Consider the following 15,695-nt stretch of genomic DNA (forward strand, 5'->3'; position numbering starts at 1 on the left):
GTGAAGCTAACATAAATTTCTCCCCCAGTCAAGTCAACCACTTAAAAGTGACATTGATGTGGACATTAAAACATGGAAATTAATCAACAGCAACCCATCACCCTATTGAGAAGCTGGGAATCTTCTGGAAAAGCAAGAGGAGGGAAATATAGACAGGCAGACAATGAAGGGCTGCTGAGTTTGGGAATTAATGGTTTAGGCTATTATGTATAATACACAATGCTCTGAAAGTACTAGCACTATGCAGGTGCCTATAAACTTGCTGTTCACGTTGCATTTCACTGTGCATTAGGTTTAGAGAAAACAAAGAATTAAACTACAAGACTAGGGCTGAACTATAGTTTTGCCCATGAAAGTGGGTAGGATACAAAGGGAGGGTAGGTAAAAAGTTTGCTTGTTTGATTGTTTATGCAAGTGTTTCCTGTCTGTAGTGAATGGATTTGGGCTGCATCACCTCACCTGACCTCCCTCCACCTGCATCCTTGTTGCATACTGAGATTGAAGGGGTAGGGGGCGATGGTAGTAAGGTAGCAAAGCCAATCTGGTGCATTTACAGTGTGCTGACCTCACAGCAGCCTTCCCCCTCTCCCCTCCAGAAACTGAGGTGATGCTTATCCACATGCCAAGCATTATCAAGGCTCCAGCCTGCATCTTTCACAAAAGTTGGATTTTTTACAATAGAAGAAAAAGAAGTTTTTTAGTACAGCATATCAGAACACTAGCTGAATAAGGATGGTGCCATGTGGCACCATGTCCATTAATCCAGAACCCCGTCCACAGCAACTAAGCCACTATTAAAGTGCAGAAAGGGCCTTATGTCCAAGTAAATATGCATAGGATTATGCTGTGAACTCCTCTAATAAAGTGCACAGCCTATCAGCTTGATATACTTACCGCAATAAAGTACCGGGCTAACAGAGATTCTGCTTAACGTGAACAAAAGGACTTTCTCATGACAGCAGGAATGGTGATATCACTTATCACCAACGCAGTGAAGTTTTACAAATGAAAGATCCACCCCCTGCTTTACTAGAGAGTGAAATTGTAAAGGATATTCCACCTGTTACCTTGGATTAGCTGAGTATGCCCTCCAGAGATGTCCTCAAAGATGATATGCCACATGAGAAACATTCCCCAGCATTCCTGTGTGGCTACATAATACATTCAAGGCAATCCTGAAATTGTTGTGTTAGTAGCTGAATAGGTTGCCATGCTAGACTCCTTAATGACTGCTGACAACTTGAGTAGTCAACATATTCTTCAAACATTTGTTATGTGTTTGAAAATAAGGCACTGATGCTGGTATTTCTTCCCCAGGAAGTGAAATGTCATAAGAAGGGCTCTTGCCACACAATAATTTAAGAGTCATGCAAGTGATATTCTGGCTATAATGTGTAGTTGACACCATCTGCATGCATATTTTTTCATTTAGCGCAGTGCTACCTTTAGCTATTACCATGTCTGCACAGGAAAAAGTCATGACATACATTCTGGACCAGAGCTCATGTTTAACATCCTCCAGAGAAGAAGGGTGCAGGTTCTGGAGTCCACAACTTGTCCACTTCACAAGTGCCTTCATGGCAACCTTGGAGTCATCAGGTTCTAAAGTGTCGCCAAACCAGGATAGGAGAGAAGGGAAGTGCAATGTTTTGGAGCCTTAAACCTTTCTCCTATCTCTGCTGCCTTCTCTTGTCTCAGCTCATATACCTGGGAGACAGGAGGTGGTGGCGGCCACAGCGGTGGTGGCAAACGACACAGATGCAGAAACTTCTTGTACCACTTTGTTAATTCCAGTCTCATTAATAGAATTTTGTCTCCTCAGACCCAGAAGATCAAGATGCCACCAGCACTCTCATTGATTCTGTCTCCTTTGGCATTCCATCCTGTTTCTCTGAGGTGACCTTGGATCACCTTTCAGATGGGCTGATGCCTTTTCCCTTCCCCTCCTTCTTCAATCTAGCAATACATTTTCTTTCAATGCATTCTCTGCTTGTTAAGGAACGGGAATTCTCCAAAGCATTGTCAGGAAAAGGTTTGTGCATAACAAAGCCCTTGAAAACTTGAAGCTTAATTTGATACAAAAATAGTTCTAATTGGCTGAATTGAGATATTGCTAATGACCATCAACACCTTGGAACCAACTGCTTAGGCTGTAAAAATCTCGCTAAAGCTTTTCTTTTCATTAAGTGGAAAGCACAGTTTGAATGAGATTCATGGGAGAATTGTCTTCATTTTATTTATTTCTGTTTTACAGTCCTTTGATCTATTGGGGGTGATTCTGATGTGTGGAAGATAGGCTTTTTTCATGAGTTCAGAAGATTTCCTGGTGACAGAAAGGATAATCTGATGGATGATGGCACATACACTCTCCAACCTTCTGGCTCACCTGGCTTACCTGCCCAGGTCTCAGTAATGCACATCTAGTCAGCTCTCTGAGCCACAATTAAATCATGAATTAGCATTATCCATTACAAACTCCTCAGGCATTTGGTAGCACCAAAACAAAGGCAGAGGATATAGTGAAAGAGCAACTAGATTTTGTTGGGGGGAGGGGTTGGAGAGGATGTTGTTGTTCAGTCGTTTAGTCGTGTCCAACTCTTCGTGACCCCATGGACCAGAGCACGCCAGGCACTCCTGTCTTCTACTGCCTCCCGCAGTTTGGTCATGTTAGTAGCTTCGAGAACACTGTCCAACCATCTTGTCCTCTGTCGTCCTCTTCTCCTCGTGCCTTCATTCTTTCCCAACATCAGGGTCTTTTCCAAGGAGTCTTCTCTTCCCATGAGGTGGCCAAAGTATTGGAGCCTCAGCTTCAGGGCCTGTCCTTCCAGTGAGTTATCATGGCTGATTTCCTTACCAATCAATAGGTTTGATCTTCTTGCAGTCCATGGGACTCTCAAGAGTCTCCTCCAGCACCATAATTCAAAAGCATCAATTCTTTGGCAATCAGCCTTCTTTATGGTCCAGCTCTCACTTCCATACATCACTATTGGGAAAACCATAGCTATAACTATACTGACCTTTGTTGGCAACTATACGGACTATGTAGACCTTTTTCTCTGCTTTTTAAGATGCTGCCTACAAACCTAGAGAGGATACACTCAAGCAAAAAAGCAGCTGGTCCCTGGCAGGTCTCCCAGCCATCCAGCTTAGCCTTCCAAGGCCTGCGACAAGTGTACTACCTGGTTGTCCCCCGCCCCCCTGTACAGGCCTGCTTCTGCCCCCAAGTCCTGCCCTAGGCATCAGAAAGTGGAGTTTAGGGAAGAAGGATGTGTGGAACCAGCCTGCTGTTAGAGGTGGGCACAAGGGCTGCACTCCATAGCAGCTTTGCAAAGCGCCAGTTGTTGAATGGGGGATGGGAAAGGTTGTTCTATTTTGCACAACCTGAAATCTTCACCTGCATGCGGAAACCAATGTCTGCATGTGGTTTTTAAGTCTTTGATTTGGGGTAACTGGCTATCACTGAAACTGCATCAGCTCTATCAAATAAATTGATCCATTACTTAATTAGTTCCCTCACCCTACTAGAATCACTTTTCATGTATGCAGATAACATATTGATTTAAAATGAAAGCTATTAAATATTTTGAAGCCTAGTTTCATCGGTTGCTATCCAGAGCAAGCTGAGTGAGTTGCAACCCTCTGAAATCAATGGCTACTGGATGGCAGCCATTGTCTCATCCTCTTCTGTTTTTGTTTGCATGTGAGAACAAACAGCAGGAAAGTAATAATTTTAGTTCTCCTTAAAATGCTGCATGTATTATTTTCCCCCATTAAAAAAGAGTTATGGTTTTAAGTATGCTCTACCATTTCTGTTCGAAACATCCACTTTTTTCAGCCTGCATTTTGCAGCTGTAGCCTTTCTTCAGAGTGGAACAGAAAGGTGTAAATGATATTCACGCCTCTTAATTGGAGTCATTCACAGTTCTCTGGGCTAGCCTAAAGCATAAGATTAATGTTTTATTGAGAGTAACCAGCAACTAAAACTTTATCCAGATGATCAGTTCAAAGTGTGCCCCTGCAGCATTCTAGCCTTAACTAGATAGTTGGATAAGCACGTATTCAAAGGCAATAACACAACCATGTGGGATTGTATTGCAAACTGGGGGGTGGGGGATCAAGGAATGTATAGCAAAAAAAGAAAATTAATTCTCATTTAAGGTATATATTAGGTCACACCCACACTTACTTTCTTTGCACCTCTAACTGGTTTTTATTAACACTCAACAACATGGATTAGATTTGCCCGGAATCCCAAGGTTGTGGAATATTTTATTTATTTATTTTGTATTAAATAACAAAATTAAGCATTTATTTACACAACACTGGAGCATCTAGTATAGAAGAATAATTGAAACAATTATACAGCCATCAAAATAGAATGGCAACATAGCATTGATGTATGAATAGGAAGTGAGAAGCTGTAAATTATCATGCATTTGAAGAGTAAATAGATGAAAGTCATAAAGTAAAGCTGTTAGGTAACAAAACCCCTGTATTTGTTTGTACCCAAATTTAATCATTGTGGAGAGGGTAGCCAGCATAGTTCAAAATACTGAGTGATATCCAACATTGCATGAGGGAAACACACCTTCCTCTCTTCCCACCTGCAGCCCTTATGGCCAACCAAATATACATCCAGAGGACTCACATTTCTCAAGAGCAGATGCGGAAGGGACACACTGGAGGATGTGAGTGGGAGGAGAAGAAGAGAAAGTCACACTGCATGATGGGAAATCTGTTCAGCTCATGAATGTTCATCATTAGATAGCATCTACTGTGTGGTTATTTTCCCTTCTCTTAGATGTACTTTTTGTTGTTGCATTGCTACTGATTGTAGTTAATTTAAAAAGTTGTCATACAATTAGTACACTTTGGAAACACAGGCATCCAACTTTCTGAGACACCTGGATGTAACCCTCTGGCACTATTGAATCTCAATCTAACCCTTTGAAACTTGGAATCCAACTGTCTGAATTGAATGATCCAATCCTTTGAAAGTGTTCTGATCATTCATTTGTAACTTAGACAGCTTTCCCCCTGCATTACAGTATGAAAGCTTGTTAAACGATTTGCAATTCAATGAAGGCCATCACTGGATGAAAGAGAATTACAATTAAATAGTTCCAGGGAAGGTTCAAATGCTTAAATTTAGTCCAAGCATTCACATTTTTTAAAAAATGAAATTCGCTAGTACTAAATGTTTATCATGTTGAATTGCAGCAACATTTTTAGACGGCCTCTTTAGAATACCATAGAATACGCTCAGGAGTGATTGATACGGGTTATCATTTCAAATACATGTGTATGTCACAGCTTGTTCTCTGCTTGCTGATTGGGCAGTGTTAATAATACTGAGAGCAATCAGATTTCCTTTGTTCCATTCCTTCTGAATTATTGCCATTGATATTCTAGCACCTAAATGCTCTTCAGGAAAATGCACAGAGAGGGCAGTGAACCGTGTATGCAAAGTCCCATCCCCAACGACTCGTCCCCACCAGTCGCTTTCTTGCACTGTATGACTGAAGGGGACACGGAGCAGAGAGAAAAGCCTTTCACAGAGTGGCTTGCTATAAGTTGCCAGCCAGATGCCAGTGATAAGTCCACAAGCCTGCTTACCTTAAATGGGCAGGGGGCTTTGTAGAATGGTGCTTCTCACTCCACCATGATCCAGTGAGGGGCTTTGTATAGAGGGAGGGGGGTTTCCTAGGCTGGTGAAATCCCAAAATGGTTCTCGTGCCAGCCTTGAAAGTGGATTATAGACTGCCCGCTAATCAAGGCTGATCAGACTGAGCCTGCAGGCTTCACTCTGGTTCGCCTATTGGGTATTTAAACCCATCCAGCTTCCATGTCCTCGTGCAGTTCCTGCAAGCAGGACTTAAGCGCAAAAGTTCCCCTCTTCTCCTGTGGTATCCCTTCAATGGCCACTTAGAGAACAAGATGTTGGACTAGATGGGCCACTGCCTGATCCTTCTAGCAACTTGCTAGACCATTTTGTGAAACACCTTCTCCTCTTCTCCATTAAAGAAATGCTCCAGAGCTGCTTCCTCGCTCTACTGCCTGCTGTTCACCATGCTGGAGTTGAGCATGCAAGTTGCATTGTGTGACAACAGCCTTAGATTTTTATGCATATTTATGTTTATGTATATACTTGCTCCAAAACTATCTCCTTTCATTGATTTTCCTCAAAAGGCTTTTGTATTGTGAGTATTCAGCAAGGGCTCAATCCTGTGGTGACATCTCCGTGGGCTTTGGAGCTGGCATACCAGTTTTTCCATCCCTGCTGGAATCAATGGGAGGAAAAATACAAAGGAAAGGACAGATATAAAAGGAAGTGGCAAGTGATTACAACCAAAAGCAGGGCAAAACTTCCTCTTCTGCCCTGTTAATGGAAGCCTGGTGAAGCTTTCGATCTGATGGTTCTGCTGCCACAGATTCTTCCTTCCCTGTCCCCATAGAAATGCTCTGACCATCAAGCTTGTTTCTGCATGATTATTTTTTTAGTTCCTACAGAACTTCAGTGCTCAAGTTGTTTTGTAAGAATCCATTCTAATTCTCTTGGGTTTCTGGATAAATTCCAGCTTACTTCTGCTTCTTATTTTGTTTCTCTGAGATGATATATTAATAATATAATAACCCCTTTTATGAAGCTCCACTTGTCTCCCAGATTGTACTTGAAGCAACATCAGATGTTGTATTTTAAATAAAAATAAATTACCAGATTAATAATTATTTTCCAAATCACTTCATTATCTCGAAGTGTAAGAGTATGCAGTGCAAGTATTCAGTGCCAAGACTGGCATGCCTATCAAAGAAAAGGTTATGAACGGATATATTTTTACACTTCATTTACAGAAGCCATGTCATATTTGGCTGATAACAGCTGGTTACCTTTGCAAATGCATTGGATCTATATTTGTTGTGCTTCTCCCTATGACTGTTTTAGCAGATAATTTATGCATGAGCAGAAGAAGAAATCTCAGTCTCCTGTTGGGGTCACATCCTTAGTATTGTTATGATTATTATTAAACACATGAGTAGGCTATCCTTTCTACAAGGAAATTCAGGACAGCGAGCAGGCAGTTAGCCAACATTGTACCCACATGAGGCAACAAGATGTGGAGACCTCTTTGGCACACAAACATCCCAAGAAATGACTGCAGGTTTTGAGCAGTCCTGTCAAATGCTCAAAAATCTTACTGGTTCAAATGCAGACTACCACTTCCCTGTTAATCTGCCCACCTTCCCCAAGGAAAAATACCAAAACCCCTGTTACCTTAGCTGGCAGTGATGCATGCAACATCATTTTCTGCCAGGGATTGTGGGAATTCAAGATTGTGGGATGGCTAATAAATGATAAGTCCCATGATTCCTACCAGGAAATGATGCCCGCAATTTCCCTCTTCAGAGAAGTCTTCTAGGGCCTTTCCTGTGTAGAAGTCAGTCTATTACACTTTTCTCCTATCCCAGGGATTCATTGTGTATGGTTTTTGTTTTTCTTGTAGAAAGTAGAAAGGACTGGTGAGCATTCTAGGCAAGAGCAGGGTGAGAGATTAATTTTGAGTTGGACCCAACTCAGAGAGAGTTACACCCAACACAAAGTGGAGGGGAGGTTGTGTTTGTTTGCTTTAGCAGGAGCATATGCATTTCAGGCTCCTGCCAAGTGAAATCTCTCATCACCAGTGGGAGGTAGTGTAGGCCAGCTTAAGAAGCCTAAGACCAACCACTTGTCTGCCCATCTGTCAGGGACTGGCTGGACGAGGAAGGGGGTGGGTGTTGCCCACACAACAGCCCCCCAGGGATGACACAGATGACAATGACTTAGACCCAGGACAGTGGTAGTGGGACATGGGACAAGTCTGTGGAATGAGTGACAAGCTGGGAGATGCCAGATGCAGGAGGGTTAAGTGATCGGGGTGTGTGTCAGAAGATGTGAGCACAGACTCTGAGAGAGAGGAGTCAGAGGTTGGCCTTGCTGGCCAGAAGCTTGACAGTCCCAGTCCTACTGGTTCTCCTCTGCCCCTGAAACATAGGGACTTGAGAAGGGTCCTTCACATTGCTGAGCTACAGGCCAGACAGGTCCAGAAGAGAAGTCCACCCCCTCACAGCAATCTACATCTGGGAGAGATCGGGAGTGAGAGGCTAGAGGGGGAAGGTGGGGGCCAGTGGTCAGTTCCAGCAATGTCTTCACCTAGGCGAGACATGCTTGGCATGCAAGAGATCCCAGGTTCACTCCTTGGTGTCTCCAGCTAACTGGATATCATGTAACATGGCTAGCACCTTGGAAATGCTGTTGCCCATTAAAGAAGATGGTGCTGAGCCAATTGGTACAAGAAGTAGGTTGCTCCTGACTGATTGGTTCCCCAATGAGTCACTTGAGATGCAGAGCTGACTGTTGTTTGTGCCAATGCTCCTTCTACCTGTATCCCTTCCCCTGTGATGGCTGAGGGCCAAACTGCACATGAACCAGTCCCCTGTATTTTCCTTCTATGGTTGAAAAAGTAGATTGGAGGGAGAGCTCTCTTATTTGGTAATGTTTATTATTTCATTTTATAATGTAGATAACAACAGATAAAAACGAGAAAATGAAATTATAAAACAGGCACATAGAATGAACACATTTGCACATGGCTTAAAATAACAAAGTCCAAGTAAAGGCTGTCAACATTATCAGATGGAAGGGGAGCATTTCGATCACAAAAATGGCCTGCAGGGGACAGATTTAAGTACTCCCTCTCAAAATGCCTCTGTTCCAAAATTAAATTGCAGCTTCTATTATCCCTCATCCCAAGGTTGACTTTCACTGTTTTGTACCAGTTTGGCCCTCAGCTGAAACCAGTTCTGCTTGATCTGCAGTTACCTGCACCCGTTACATCCTCCCTCAACTGACTGAACAGGATCACCATAATTCTAGGTCAAATTTGTTGTTGTTGTTGTTGTTGTTGTTGTTGTTGCTGCGGCTGCTGCTGCTATTGCTTACAACAACTTTCCTGGAATGTTTGAGACCATGATTATAAGTCTAAGGCAGGGATGTGGAACCTGTGCACATTCCACTGTTGCCGCGGTTCATCGTGACCAGGGCTTACGTAAATTGGAGTTAAGCAACATCTGGAGGATCACAGGTTCCCCATCCCTAGTCTAAGGTCCTGGGGATCAGCAACAAATTTTAAAGGAGGTGTCTATGCATGATTTCCTTCCCCCTTTATCCAGGCAAGCAGCAGCCTGCTGGAATCAGCTCTGTCTAGAAAATGTCTTTTGCTACTTACTGCTGAATTTATTGCTTATGTGTGCTGCCTTTTATATAGCAACTAAGTAACAGTCCAGAGCTCTATTCAAAAGGCCCTCTGCTTCCAAGAAATATCAATCCATCATGATACAAGCAAATATCCAGCAGGGACACACACAAGACTAATCCATCCCGGCTTATTGGTTATAATTAAGCATACCACATGAATAGAGCCCTTCTGGTATTTCTGCTGATCTGCAACTGGGGAAGATCACAAAACCTACTAAACACAATCGTCATTATAGGGTGTGTGGTTTTTTCTTTCTTTTTTAGCTTTGCTAATGACTTAAATGTGTTGTCTTAACCAATTATACTCTGGCAGACATGTGAAAATAAAATCTAGAACATCAAACTCACCAGTCAGTTCCCAAATAATTGATGCTTTATCAAATTCATCCGCACGCACAAGCAAATGCAAATAGAGGCAATGTTCTACTTTTGTGTGATATAAATGAGCTTATCAAGATTAGACATGAACTCTTACAATGAGCTAATCAAAACAGAAAGCCGAAAGAGATGTATGATACATCCGAGAAATGTCTTAGTTTCATCATACAGCGCACACTATAAACCCCATTCTAGCCCCATCCTTCTCAAAATGAGAATGTTTTGCTGGACTTTATTTTGAAACAAGTAATAAAGAAAGACGTGGTCAGCTTTTATGGAAGTGCAGACAGAGGCAAACTAATAAATTTCTTTCCTTAAACTATGGTTTGTGTGCTACACAGGCAGTTTCTGGGCAGCTCACAAAAGGGAACATAAATAAAATAAAACAAAGCTCCTGAGCATGACTTGGGCTGGATCTACGCTGATATAAAAAATGCTTTTAAAGAACCCACAATATAGCTTTCAATGCAATTCCTCATTGATAACGGATCGCTGCTCTATAGTGCCCTTTTTATAATGCCTTTTTAACGTTTTAACTGACCAGTGTAGATCAGTCCTTTGTGTGAAGTGGAAACTTTTCCTTGCTGTCCTCATCATTGCCTTCTCTAGCCACATACTGGAGACCAAGGAGCCTGGTCAAAGGAGGCGTTGTGGAGAGGGCAGAAGGAGAAACTCAGTCTTCAACCTCCAAGCTGCGAAGAAGTGAGTGAGAGTTTCTAGCTTGTGCGAAGTGAAAGAAGAATAGACCTAATGCGGTGGTGGAAATGTAAGGACTCTGGAAATGGGAGAAGTTGGAAAGCCCACAACATTTGGGAGTGGGCATGCTTGAGAAATATGAACCCCATTCACCCATTACTCCTGTGTCCCAAGGGCTGCTGGCGCTTCCCCTGAGGTCATAGGCATGCATTAGGCATGGATATCTGAAGGGGGAGGTCTATTATCTCTATGTTTCTGGCTTCCCCAGGACCTTGAACACTGACTGACAGGACCTATTGAAGCCTAATGTGTGAAGATCTGCCTTTGTAGGCTTTCCCCCTGTAGACATCCATGCTGGAAGCAGAGCTAGGGAGGTTGTGCAACCTCAGGGGCAGCCCAGCTACCCCTTGTTTGTGTGAGTAACATGACTTGGTCCTTGCCTCCTGCTAAAGGGTGGGTTGGGATTTACTTATTCACTGCACTTATTGAATTTTCCAACATAGTACTCAGCTCAGAAAACTCAGAAAATGCACTGTAAAATTGAGAGAAAAAGCATTTAGAGCTGTCTATTTGGAGATTCCATTCTCCTCCCTTCATCAGACCTGGGCCTGGGAAATGAGTTTTGCTTAGCAGTTCCTAGACATGTCCTTTCTCTCTCTTTTGCCTGCACGCCCGTCACAGTCTAAAGTGAATTTAATGCACTGGTGTCGCATTAGAGATGATTAATATTGTGGCGTTAATATTATGGCTGTCATTGTCACAAGGCTATGAAAAGCCACATATCCTACTTGCGCATCTCCAGCTTGGGGCGGCTTCAGATTTGTCACTGTTCCTTCATTTGAAGCTCTTGAATTTAGGAAATATGGCAAAATCTGTGTGTGGATCATTGTGAGTGACAAATGCACACAGGTCCTCACAGAATACACATGCAGCAAAGAAGTGCCTGCACCTGTAGCATGCCTGTCCTCTTTCACCTCATGAGGTAATAGGGATTTGGGGGGAGTAGTTTATATTGAGGAGAAGGCATGGGGCAGGGCAAGGGGTTAAATATTGCCTCCCCCAGTGCGGCTGCTCCAAAATTGCAGTCCAAGAATGGATCTTGCATGTCACATCTCACATGTCATCAACAGTACCATCTTAAACTCGGGACTATTGAATTCATTGCTGGCTTACTCCTAAGTAAATGAGGTAAGGACTGCAACCTAACTTCTCTTCTTCCTTGTAAGTCACCGGGTGCTGTCCTGTCTCCCCTGAAGTCAAGATCAAAATAAAGCTGTGATCTCAGTGGGATCAAGGTTGCAACCAACGAAACCAGGACTGTGCTGCAGTGATGTGCTTCCTATTAATGTATATTAAGCTTAAAAGCTTTCTACTAATTGTAATAGAACCCAGACCATTAAATTATTGTGGGAAGAGAAATGGTTTGGGCTGGGAATGTTGAGTCTCTCCCACTCTGCTTGGGAAAATATATATATATATATATATATTAAAATTAAAACAGATTTCCTACCTCCCAGAGTCAAGATTCAGGAAGCACATCTTCTCCAAAGCAAAGGATTGGAAACAATACCTGGAACAGCATGCTCTAAGAAAAGAGCAGACCTTGTCTCTTGTCTTCCTTGGGTGAAATTGCACTGAACAAGTTTCCAGCAAGAGAACTGCAAGCCCACAGACTGAAGGTAATACTGACAGAGTTTTTAATAAAAGTTGCCTACTGACTTTAGAATTTCAAGACTAAAGTCTCTCCAGCCTCTCTCACTCTCTGCATTCGGCTGTCCTGCTTTGAGCCATGGGTATCCCAGGGAAATGCATCTCCTCCACACTCCAGCTTCACCAGCTTTGTGATGGCATCAGATTCCTGCCTGATAACACAGTCAATGGACTGTGTGTGTGCTTTTTATCTGAAGAAGCCACAACTGTAATATGGTTCTGTGTTTTTTCCTTTTAAAAAATTGTGAAGGCAGTCCAGAAAGCAGTCCTCCACTCACAACACTTTCCCATCCCCCTCCTCTAACAAACTTAAGCAGCAATACCCTATTGAACTCATTGAACTTCTTATTAGAGATGGGAAAGGATTTTATTTGATGCTTTTTTTTCTTTTCTTGCTGTGGAAAAACTTGCTCCTGAACTCTGTTGCTGGTTGAATTAGGTACTTCTGTAGATTGTGTCACACATTTTCACTATGTGCAAAGTGGTGATAGAAATATTCATCTAGTATATATTTTGAAAGTACATCTGTCCATTTTCCTGTCTTTTAACTTGGATTAAGACACCTCCAGCAATATCGTCACCAAACTTGGCACAAGGGTTCCCAAGATAGGGGTAGCAGTTAGTGAGGAAGTTAGTGACAATGTTGTTTTAATCTCTCCGTATCTTCAGCGATGAATATGCCCCCAATGCCAGCTTGTGTTGGCCTTCTTTTGACCTCTGTGTGGAAAATGTAATGATAAAAGGTGTTAAGTACATTGGTACCTTGGGTTACAAACACTTCGGGTTACAGACTCCGCTAACCCGGAAGTAGTACCTTGGGTTAAGAACTTTGCCCCAGGATGAGATCAGAAATCATGCGGTAGCAGTGCAGAGGCAGCAGGAGGCCCCATTAGCTAAAGTGGTACCTCAGGTTAAGATCGGTTTCAGGTTAAGAACGGACCTCCGGAATGAATAAAGTTCATAACCAGAGGTACCACTGTACTTGTGAAAAATAAGTATCTTCATAAGGGATTACATCACCAATGACATGGGTGGGTGGGTGTTTTTTTAAGGAAAATGGCCTCACAAGCCATACTGGGTTACCTGGTGGGCCAAGAATGGTCTGCAAGCCAGAGATTCTCCAACCCTGGATCACAGGAACCTAGAAGGTATGACTCATTTGATTCATTTCATGGTTTTTGCTCCTTTCTCCTATCCACTATAGTGCCTATCATTAAAATGACTGATCCCCAGCAGCTGGAGTTGTGCACCTCAAGGCAAAGGATTTCAAACAGCCATGAAAGTTGTTGATATTGGCTAGATATTCTTTGCTCCCCCAACCTGAAAACTACTACATTACGAGAAATGCCGCATCAAGAGAAGAAATTGATTTTGTTAACGTGGGTTTTTTTTAATATAGAAAACACCCACCCACACATACATTCCTTCCGATTTTATTGTGCTCCTGTCTGGTTACAACAGACAGTAGTTACTCCAGATCTTAAGAATATATGATTTGTTTTAAGAAGAATGGATGTTGCGAAGAAGTTAGTGAAACATCTGGCCATTGTGAGGAGAGAGCAAGATTCATATTCATGGGCCAGCTGCCTGAAATAACTATTTTCTTCAGTGCAACTCACTGGTTATAGCATTACAGTGACTGACTATGGTGTTTCTACAAATGACACAGAAAGTTGTGATTCAGATGAGCTGAGAGATTGCTATCTACTGACAGATGCACTGTGTATTAACTGGGAGTGGTGGTGCAGCAAACATTGCTCTCCAACCAGCTCTTGAAGTTTAGCTACACAAGACATCAAAAGCAAAACCCTAAAAGGAACTGAACTCTACATGAAACTAAAACACCAAGCCGAGGGCAAAAACAGGTTTTTAATTTTTTGAAACTTCTTTCCCTTCTCAAGTGTCAAATTTGCAATGAATAATGCATCCAAAGAATTCTTCAGTTCTAAATTCTGAATAACAAATAAGTTCACCAAATGAGACACACCACCAACTTCTGCAGTTCACTTGTGGCAACTCTTTGCTTACATATACAACAGCTGCCTTGCTCGTTTTCTTATAAAGTTATGGTTTGGGTGCAGGCAAGGTCTGTGGCATCTTTAACTTGGTCAAGGCCCAAGCAAAATCAGAACACTTACAAATATATCACATCTTCAAGCTTACAATAAACTGATTTTACAAAGCAGCACATTTTAAAACAGGTTTGTTATTAATCAGTGGAATGTGTGCTTGCATTTTCTCCCCACAGGGTTCCTGAGCACGAGAGGCAAAAGTTCACCATCATTGCATCTTGGTCACACGTAGGGATTGGGGAGAAATCTGATTCAGTTCTCATTTAAAGCCAAAGTTGTCAAATCCACACTTTCCAAAACAATATGCGAACCAAAACACAGCCAACTTTTGAAATTTGCACTTGAAATTTGCGATGCAGTTCTCCAACCAACAAATGTTTACAAAAATGCATAGGGGGAAGTGAGCAAAACAATGAATATATTAGTGAAAACAGCATACAAGATGCATTATATTAGGAAAATTGCCTGCAAAAATGTGTAACTCAGTCAAAACTGCATTAAAATATGTTTATTAGGAAAAATTCTCACTGAAATGCTGAACAATTTTCATGAAGATTTTTTTTAAAGAAAATTTGCAAAGTGCTGCAGAAATGTGGAGAACTGAATTGAAGACTGGGAAACTGAGAACATGATAGGGTCAAAATTAACAAATCTCCCCACTCCTACTTATAGTAAGCTATTGCATGCAGCTATTAAAAGCTTTCTCTGAAGATGCTATCTTCAAATGGGGAAGAAATTTGTTTGGTTTGCATTTTAATGCAATCTTGAACCAATGCACACACTTCTTTGAATCATCCAGAGATCTACTTCTAGCTTCTGTCCACCCATGGGGCAGACAGTGCTGAAACAGAGAGACCCATGGCTGAATTGATTATAGAGCAGCTTCCTGTGCTATAGAAACCTTTGTTTATTAATGCAAATTGCCTTGTCCTCCCTGAATTTGTCTGATAGGTGTTGTTTTTAAAGCAACACACCACTTAAGCTATTGGGGTTCATCACAAGATGTGGCAATAAGCTCCATGCATCAGTTCACGATGTCTTTTACTTAAAGCAACCATCAAACAAAATGTTATGCACACTTTAGTGCATTAATATATTTGGATTAACTGTGCCAAAAAAACCCACACCAACCCTACACAAGCAATTATTTTTACAACTTTAGACCAAGTTGCTCTTAGTGAAGAGTTCTGAGAATGAAAGAGCTGTTTGCTAGACTGTGTCAATTTCACTGCAGTCTCTGTGGTCCAGCTCTAATAGATGTATTTGGATTCAAATAACAAGGTTTTCAGATTTCAAGACATGCCACCCAAGGGAGAGTCATCTCTTGGGAAAGAATATAGACCCCAAGGGAGAATACCAAACACAGTGTTGCCACATGGCTGATCTTCATAAGAGAGTTCCATCTGTTTTCCACTGAGATCTTTTTTCCCCATGTCTTCCACTCACAGCTAGTTTGACCTTTGGTATTATTTAGTTGTCATCAATAGTGCATACCCATTAGAACAGAGTGCAGACTGCATGGTGCCATTGGTAGCATGAGAGTCTTT

At 42.0% G+C, this 15,695-nt stretch overlaps 1 long non-coding RNA gene across 1 annotated transcript; it reads left to right on the top strand.

Moving 5' to 3' along the window:
- Positions 1 to 8,471: 8,471 nt before the first annotated feature.
- Positions 8,472 to 14,623, top strand: LOC309514534. The gene is made up of 3 exons (XR_014212050.1): positions 8,472 to 8,527; positions 10,280 to 10,372; positions 13,281 to 14,623. It is a non-coding gene; the product is annotated as an uncharacterized lncRNA (long non-coding RNA).
- The last annotated feature ends 1,072 nt before the right edge of the window (positions 14,624 to 15,695 follow it).

This window comes from Podarcis vaucheri, assembly GCF_965113315.1.
Source record: "Podarcis vaucheri genome assembly, chromosome: 11".
NCBI lineage: Eukaryota > Metazoa > Chordata > Lepidosauria > Squamata > Lacertidae > Podarcis > Podarcis vaucheri.